Below are 9780 nucleotides of genomic sequence, written 5' to 3'. Positions count from 1 at the left end.
CAAGTTGTTTGCATGAATAAAATAAAATGAAATCAAAAATGTTGTTTTGCTTACTTGGTGTGCAATAGTGATCTGTAAAAGAACAGAAAAGACAAAAATTCACAATCATACAGTGTGACTGTACTTTATACATTCGTACTCAGGTAACCAATCTGTTATTAAAAATATAAAAAACAAAGAAAGTTTCATATAAACAACATAAATATACAAATTAAATACAGCTACAGTTGATGTAATAGTAGCATTCAAGAAATAAATGTAAAATATAACAAACGAAATACACTTTAATGTAGGCCTATAAAATATACAATTCTCATTAAAGCTAATGAATTACGCCCCATTAACTGGACTCCCCCGCCCCCTCAGATCACCATAAATGTTAAAGGGATTTTAATGCTAACATATGCTATTTTTTATGCTGCACTTTCTTCCTATAGTGAATATCAAGCTACAATATATCTGTTTGTCAGCTCAAATGTTTCAGTGGTAGAACTTTTGCCTAACTTATCAGAGGTCCGGGTTTGGGTTTTAACCCACACTCGTATGTTTTTTTTTATTTATTTATTTATCAAAACTGATTATGTTTATCAGTTGTTGTATATCAGACAGGGATACGTTTGTGTATATTTATGTTTAGTAATTTCACCGGAACGAATAGACCGTCTCCACAACGGATTGAAGCGCGTGTCTGAGTGCAGACCTTATACAGTGCAGACTGTACACAGCATCCGGGCCACTGATCGCAGCGACAACAAACACTTTGATCACTTGATAAAAAATTATAAAAAATAAAACATTCCAACTCTAGATCGCCTCTTATTAAATTAACCTTATTGTACTAACCTACAATTGATGCTCAGCTAAATAACTGGAGATGTTATATTTATTTGTATTGGTACATTCGTGCCGCAAGATGTTTCTATTATGAAGTACCGGTATGTGGGCTATGCCACCCCTCCCCTCCCCTCCCAGACGCCAGGCCTGGTTGTCAGGCGCTGTATAATAGTGCGCGCGCTTTGGTTGTAGGCAAACGTGCTCATGGTGCAGAACAGAACGCCAATGAAATGTTTTCCTCAAAAGCAGATCTTGGAGAAGATCATCAAAAATTGTGATTTTGCATAAGCACTAGTATAAAACAACTGTTATCATTTCTGAAAACAAACACAATGGAGAACAAAACTATGGCATGCATATCGCAGCCCTGCTCGAGGATTATTAATATTTTGGATTTGTATTACGACGAGATGGTCTAATCGGCATTTCCAGTTACAACTGGAAAGTTCTGCATTGAATAAAGTAACGTTACAGGTAAGTCATGTCTTCTGTGTAATTCTGGCCCGCCGCGGTCACTGTTGGTAGCGCTAGATGGAGCACTATGCTAGCGTTGGTTTGGCGGTCAGAAGAAATAACGGTGCTGTGTTAATAGATTTTCACCCACGACACTTATCAATGGGTATAGACATGTATTTTGAGCTAGCTATCATAGACTGTCATAGACTCATCAATAGACTCATCAATAGACTGGACTCGGAGGTTTTGCTAACTTTATAACATAGAAGACAACCACGTACTTTTGGCAGATTTTGACATATTGGTAAAACAAAAATCAATTTCAGTGACTGCAGCACTGCGTCGGTTACTACACTAACCATCAAGTTAAAAATCAGCCTAGTATTTGATTTGGTACAATTCATTCATATCGAACATTAAGCAAGCTTACCTGTACGCTTGTGTCTAGAAATGAGCTGTGTCCGGTGCAGTACGTTGGGTATACCACCCGTTGATCTCCCGGTCCACCAAAAATCGATGGATTTTCAATCATATTTCCCGGTCAACTATATTTCGATGGATTTTCAATCATATTTCCCGGTCAACTATATTTCGATGCATTTTCAATCATATTTCCCGGTCAACTATATTTCGATGACTTTTCAACAACCGTGTCGTTTCTCTGTCCACTATAAATCAATGACTTTTCAACACATTCAGGGATCACCCTGTAACCAAATATCAATGCTTAATCAATCATAAAGATAACTATAGATCAATGTTGTTCCAATATTGTTGCCATCAACATTAATAACATCAGGTTTTCATCGATATGGTAATGGTGATTCAACATTTATTTTGCATTGAAATTTCAATATCAACCATAATGATGATTCAGATGGAAAAACAATGTTTATTCAATGTTGGCTTGCTGTCTGGGTTGTTTAGGCATTTATTTAAATACATTTAATCACACTAATGTTACTATACTTTTTCACTGTTTTATCTCTGGTCTTACTTGAGTGTAAATTGGGGCTGGACGATACCACTTATTTTTTGATACGATACAAAGTCTGGTATCGTCAGTAACAATACCGATAACCAAACTTAACTTTTAAATAATTACGTTTATTAAATTATTAAGAGTATAATGGGTAATGATACCCGTTCAGTGTTATATTTGAAAGGCATTTTAAATTCAATACGCCTCAATCGCAGTTTATTAGATTATATTTTTTGTTTACACATGGTTAAAATATCTTTACAGATCTACAAATACTATGGTCACTGTGTAGTAAAACCATGGTTCATTTTCATAAGGGATTGCCAGTTGCACCCAAAAAAATACAACCTTTTTATTCTTTATAATAGTAAGTTATTATAAACATTAATTACAGAATAGAACATGATCCATATGAGCTTCTAACATTGAATTTAAATAAATGTAATTACACAAGTAGACTACAATTTCAGTTTATTTATTGTAAAATAACTCAAACATATTATGTTTTTCTGTCCCCTGATTTCAGAAAAGCATCAGTGGCTTCTTATGACACCTTTGGGAAAAGCAGCCCTGTTTGAATGCAGTGGCAGCAGTGAGTGAATGCTCTCTGAATGATTAGTTCTGTCTTGCAGCATTTCTGTGTGTTCAGATGAGCATGAAAATAGTTATTTGTCCAGTTCAGTACATATTGTGTGCATAAAATCTCTTGTTAAATGAACAAAATCACAGGTAAAAACAAAAACAAACCATGTGAAGTTTTGTGACCATGTGAAATGCCATTGTGTTCTTATCAATAGACTTTTGTAATTGTCTCTTTTTTACCAACTTTTCCCATTATCCTCTACCTAACAGATAGTAGCGGTAGTGTACATCAGACGAACGTGATAAACATCAGCTGGACGGGATCCTCAGCATATGCATTTCAAATGAGAAAGTGCTCACGAAATCTGATTAAAGATTTTCGCCTTGTACAGTTATTCACTCCTTATGTAATTTTGTTATAGTGTTTTTATTCGTACAGTAGGCTAACTGCAAATGTTTCAACAATGATTTTGTTAACAGCATGCATCTTGAAGCAGCTAATGATTAAAACGTTTGATAAATGAATAATTAATCCAACATATAGGCCTATGCATACATTTTACTTCTATGGAAACTGTAATGCTAGTATAATGCTAGTCTAAAATAGCTTTTGCTCCATCAGGAAATAAAAAAATACACACATCACAACTTATGGGGAAGTCGTGGCCTAATGGTTAGAGAGTCGGACTTGCAGTCCAAGGGTTGTGAGTTCGAGTCTCGGGCCGACAGGAATTGTAGGTGGGGGGAGTGAATGTACAGCGCTCTCTCCCACCTTCAATACCACGACTGACCCTTGAGCAAGGCAACCGAACCTCCAACTGCTCCCCAGGCACTGCAGCAAAAAATGGCTGGCTGCCCATTGCTCCGTGTGTATGTTCATTGCTGTGTGTGTGCACTTTCGATGGGTTAAATGCAGAGCACGAATTCCGAGTATGGTACCATGCTTGGCTGTATGTCACTTCACTTTCACTTTTTTTTTTATTCAGAGAAATAACACTGACTACATATACGGGCTCAAAGACATGAAGCTTTATTTCCAAGATGATGCATAGTAAGTGTTGAATTTCAGTAAAGCAATATAGTAACAGAGGCTTGTATTGTAATATGTATTGTAATTCTGAATCCATTTCTGATACTAATTCCAGATATACTAATTCATGTTTAATATTTCCTGCATAATTATGTTGGTTCAGTTACCTGTGTTGACAAGTGTTCAGCAGACCCACCCACCTAAACAATTTTAATATATCGCTTATCCTGCCCGAAAAGACCATAAATATTGCAGATAACATCTGAAGTAAGAATTAATTTAAAGGATTAAAAAACTAATCCTGTGTGACTGACACGCTTTATATCGCGTGAGTTTAGGTCAAAAATCAGAGTCAAAGTTTTTTTATAAAGCACTTTTTAAAAACAGCAAGTGTTTATCAAAGTGCTATAAAATAATACAAATATCAATGATACAGTCAACAACACAAAAGACGACAATAAGTCACCATAAAGACAATAAAAGAAAGCAGTGTTTTGGCTGTCAGTCAATGATGCCCTCTGCTAGTAGGGAATAGTAAGAAGGCCACTCGAACACTTCCGGTGACTTCACCGCCTGACGTCAGTTTAGAGCCCAATGAGCGATCCAGTCATTATATAGATCAGTGAGTCAGACCCAGTGTCCTTCTCTTTGCCCATGTGTGAACTGCATTACTGCAAAGCAGATAAAACCTTGTATAGGTTTTACAGAGGGGCATGCAATTACTTTTTGAATTGACATTGGTTATATCACAACTCAAACGATTCACTTTGGCCAGCCTTGATTGTCTTTTAGAGTTATAGCAATGGCTAAACTACCCACTCTGCCTGCAATCCAAATTTCTTCTATGGGATAATACATTTGACTTGACTCTTCTCTTTTTAGTACTGTCTTCTCAAAAACTACAATCATGGCCAAAAGTTTTGGCAGTGACAAATTGTGTTTGCTGCTTCAGTATTTGTAGATTATTTTTCCACATTTTTCTATGGTATACTGAAAAACAATGATAAGCATATAAGTTTTAAAGGCTTTTACTGGCAAAAATATATAAAATGAGGCAATATTTAAAGTGTTGACCCTCGTTCTTCATAACCTCTGCAATTCGCTCTGGCATGCTGGATATTAGCTTCTGGGCCAAATCCTGACGGATGGCGATCCATTCTTGTTTTATTAGTTCTCGGAGTTGATGACAATTTGTGGGCTTCTGCTTGTCCACTCGCCTTTTGAGGACTGACCACAGGTTCTCTTTGTGATTGAGATCCGGAGAGTTGCCTGGCCACGGATTCCAAAACTTCAGTGTAAGAGCCACTTCTATATCACTCTTGCTTTGTGACATGGTGCTCCATCATGCTGGAAAATGCAAGGATCACCAAATTGCTCATGGATCGTTGGAAGAAGTCGCTCTTGCAGGATGATTTGATACCATTCTTTATTCATAGCAGTGTTTTTTGGGCAGAATTATGAGAGAGCCCACTCCCTTGGTTGAAAAGCAACTCCACACATGGATGGTCTCAGGATGCTTCACTGTTGGGACGTCAGAGAAACAATCAATTTCCCAGATTTTTCCCGAATAGTCAGAAGAGAGCTTCATCAGAGAAAATAACTTTGCACCAGACTTCTGCTGTCCAATCCATATACTTCCTGTGGAACTTCAGTCTGTCCTTGATGATTTTCTTGGAGAGAAGTGGTTTCTATGCTCTTCTTGACACCAGGCCGTTGTTCAAAAGTCTTGGCTTCACTGTGCATGCAGATGCTCTCACACCAACCTGCTGCCATTCCTGAGCTAGCTCTGCACTGCTGGAGACACAATTCTGTAGATGACACCTCAGGAGGAGACGGTCATGGCGCTTGATGGACACTCTGGGATGTCCTGAAGACTTCTTCACTGCAGTCGAAACCTGCAAGAACCCTGTTCTTGATGAGCCGGTAAATGTTTTTTTCAGCTGCAATATTCTTTATAGCAATTTCCTTGCATGTGAGGCCATTTTGATGCAAAGCGATGATGGCTGCAGGTGTTTCTTTGGAAGTAACCATTGCTAACAAGAACACAATGATTGGAAGCACGTCGACTAGTATTCATTCACACTTTCACGTGTGCTGCTGATATGATTAGTCAATTAATGTAAGCTGGTCATTTTGTGCCAGTGAAATTTGTTTTATTGTGAAAAGTGAATTTTTTGGCCAGTGAAGATTTTAGCAATTATTTAAAATGCATCTGATCACTCTACACAATAATCTAGAAACAATGTGAATGCTAATGCAACAACTTTAGCAGCAAACTTGGCAAAACACAAAAATAAACCCACAACAAAAACTTCAACCAAAAACTGCATAATGCCAGTATGGGAGAAATGTATGTGTGTGAGTGACCTTGAACTTGACCTGTGGTTGGTACTTCCTGCACCAGTGTTCACCTATATATATATATATATATATATATATATATATATATATATATATATATATATATATATATATATATAATTTTTTTTTTTTTTTTTTTTTTAAAACTCGGATTATAAATCAACAACAACAACCACTAATATAAAAAAAGTAATCTTAATCATTATTTCCTAACTGAATTTATAGAACATGATGGTTGTAAATATGTTTGTCATTCAGTTTGATGTATTTAGTAAAGTAGATTTTACTTTTCTTTGCATGATAAGTGGTATCATAATAAGATTGGATTGATAACCGATGCTATGTTTGGGAAAAGATCATTTTACGTTACTGTTTCAGCACAGCTCATATGCGATCAATAAGCCTCATTGATTTGTGTTTATTGGGTTAAATGTTAAATTGAAACCTGACCTCTGGGACTGAAATTTGTCATTTGTTTCGGAGCTCAAGATAGACACTCGTCTGTGGAAAAAGCACAACAAAATGGCTCTATGATTCTGACCAATGATGGCATCAGTGCCTTTAGAGGTATTTTTAGATAACCTGTAAATCCTGCCGCCTTTTGTATTATGCTATATAAAGTAAATTTACATGTATGTCCACCAGTATTGTGAAGAATAGAGAATGAACCTAATGAGAAGACATTAAAAAAGGCCTATTAAAATTGTACTCAAAGGAATAGGCTGTTAGATTTGATTTCATTAATTTCTGAACATTTGGACTGCACAATGCTCACTCTCCTGAACACATTTTAAGCACGACATTGAAAAGGCTTAGATGTATGTGTGCACAATATGAGACATAATTTTTAGTGGGCTATAGCTAATAAAATCACATCCCTATAGGCGACTAAAGGAGTGCAGTGCGGCAAGATTTCTCAAATAAATGGTCTTTTCTTCACATGGCTTAAAGGGTTAGTTCACACAAAAATGAAAATTAGGCTGCGTTTTACTCACCCCTGAGGCATCTTATGTGTATATGACTTTCTTCTTTCAGACGAATCCAGTCAGAGTTATATAAAAATTTGTCTTTGATCTTTCAAGCTCTGTCATTGCAGTCAGTGGGTGTTGCATTGCTTCAGTCCAAAAGACGTGAAATAAAAAGCGCTGTTCCATAAAAATAAGTGTCGTCGATTCGTTTTTGTAAGAAAAAAAAAAATCCATATTCAAAACGTAATAATCACTTGAATCTAGCTTGTGCTCACTGTTTTAAATGGAAGCAGTTCCGGGGGAATTACGTATGAGATCAGTTTTGCGCATGCGCCGGTCATATGTGACAGAAATGCAGCGGAGAGATCAAAACAAAACAACAGTCACTAATTAGAAGTACAAAACGAGGATTTGTAAAAAAGAAGAATGTCGGAGGATTTCGATATAAGCCAAGAGGAGGCTGGTTTTCCTTTGCTAAAGTAAGGAAACTTTGCTTCTTTCGATCCTGTAAACAAACGTTGGTTTTCACGAGACTCACTGGCGCATGCGCAACGCTGACCTCATAAGTCATCCTCCCAGAACTGCTTCTGTATACAACTGTTGGTGCAAGCTAGATTAAAGTGATTATTACATTTTGAATATGGATATTTTTCTTACAAGATGCATCAAGTCACTGCAGAAGGCCTTTGTTCACCCCCCGGAGCCGTGTAAGACACTTTTTTATGGAAGGGCGCTTTTTATTTCAGGTCTTTTGGACTGAAGGAATGCAACACCCACTGACTGCAATGATCAAGCTTGAAAGATCAAAGACAATTTTTAATATAACTCTCACTGGATTCATCTGAAAGAAGGAAGTCATATACACCTAGGATGCCTCAGGGGTGAGTAAAACGCAGCCTAATTTTCATTTTTGGGTGAACTAACCCTTTAAAACAATCTTTGAAATAAAGAAAAATAAAATGCGCTAGATGTCTCTTTCCACTGTGGAATTAAAAAAAAAAATAATAATTTTTCAACTTTTTATCTAACAATTCATAACTTTTTTTCTCGCAATTTCATAATATATAATATATATATATATATCATATATATATATATATATATATATATATATATATATATATATATATATATAAAATTCCATGGCAGGAACTGAATATTGGGAAGTAAACTTCAAGTTTCTCACAGTTCTGAGTTCATATCTCTGTCACACTTCTGACATTCTTTCTCAGAATTGTGAGTTTACATCTCGCAATTCTAAATTCTTTTCTGGAACAAAAACAGAATTGCGAGATGTAAACTCAGAATTCAGAGAAAGTCAGTCTGAATTCTGAGATGTACTGTAAACTTGAAATTATGAAAAAAAATTACACTTTTTCCTGAAATCTTTTTTTTTTTTTGAGGATTAATTGCAACTTTATACAGTATCTCACAATTGCAAGCTTATATCTGTTTATTTCTTGCATCTTGCTTCCATATGTTTTTACACTTTTTTTATTTAAGAATTTCAAGAGGTTGTAAAGAGATTTTCAATTAGGAGAACTGTAGTATAATACTCCCATGAGCTACTTTATTCAGTGCTTGAATACATTTTCCTATACTGCTCTATATTGTTTACTGTATCAGTGGCATTTGTTATAGCTGAAGTGTTTGTGAGTTCCAAACCTGCATTGCAGCATGAATACATTGCATTTATACTGTGTGTGTTTATACTGTTATAGGACTATTGTTTTGCTGTTTGCTGACTTTATTCATACTTTTGTTTTTGTTTTATTACTATTGTTAGTTACTTCTTATTTTGTGATGTTTGCATTTGTTAATTCTTACCGTTCTGAGGTTTGCATCAATAAAACTATTGAAATTGAACTTTATTAACAGTAACACTTTTTTATTTCTATATTTATTTTCTTATCTACATATGTTCTATAATTTTTCACTTTTTTATTGCAAATATTTTTTTTATTTTATTTGTGTGTGTGTGTGTGTAACGTGTCCATTCGAGCATCATTAACAAATGTGAAAATATTAAAAATAGCACAGCACTTTGATGTTTTTCATGGGCCTTTTTCCTGATGTGCTCTATAAAAGAGTCGAGATTAGATTTGTGTTTATGGAAAAGTGAAACCGGGGAGCTAGTGTTACATATGGCACATTATCATATTGAGCTACTATGGCCTTTTTTCTTTTGCAAGTGGGGACATATATTTTCCTTGTACGTGACAATGTTGTTTAATTTCAGTGCACTCTAAGGCCACTTTATAAGGAAAACTGGAAATTCGCCCATGTGTGCCAACTTAAAATTCATTGTGCGTTTTTCATCTATATTATCTGTCTGTTTATTACCGCTCAGGCAAAATTCTAGAGTAAATTAACATGATCGATCGTGGTACAGACTATTGTCAAGAGAAAAAGTGAAAATCTAATATGTATGCGGCTTTCCAGAGGGACTTTGAAAATTGCATTTAAAATAGACTATTGAAAGGAATAGGAACATTTGTGTTGGTTTGCAATTAAAAAACGACATATTTAGACGTATCACGCAAGATTTAACATCATCTCCTGTGTCT

Source organism: Cyprinus carpio, chromosome A7 (genome assembly GCF_018340385.1).
Source record: "Cyprinus carpio isolate SPL01 chromosome A7, ASM1834038v1, whole genome shotgun sequence".
Lineage (NCBI taxonomy): Eukaryota > Metazoa > Chordata > Actinopteri > Cypriniformes > Cyprinidae > Cyprinus > Cyprinus carpio.
This window is presented reverse-complemented; position numbering follows the sequence as displayed.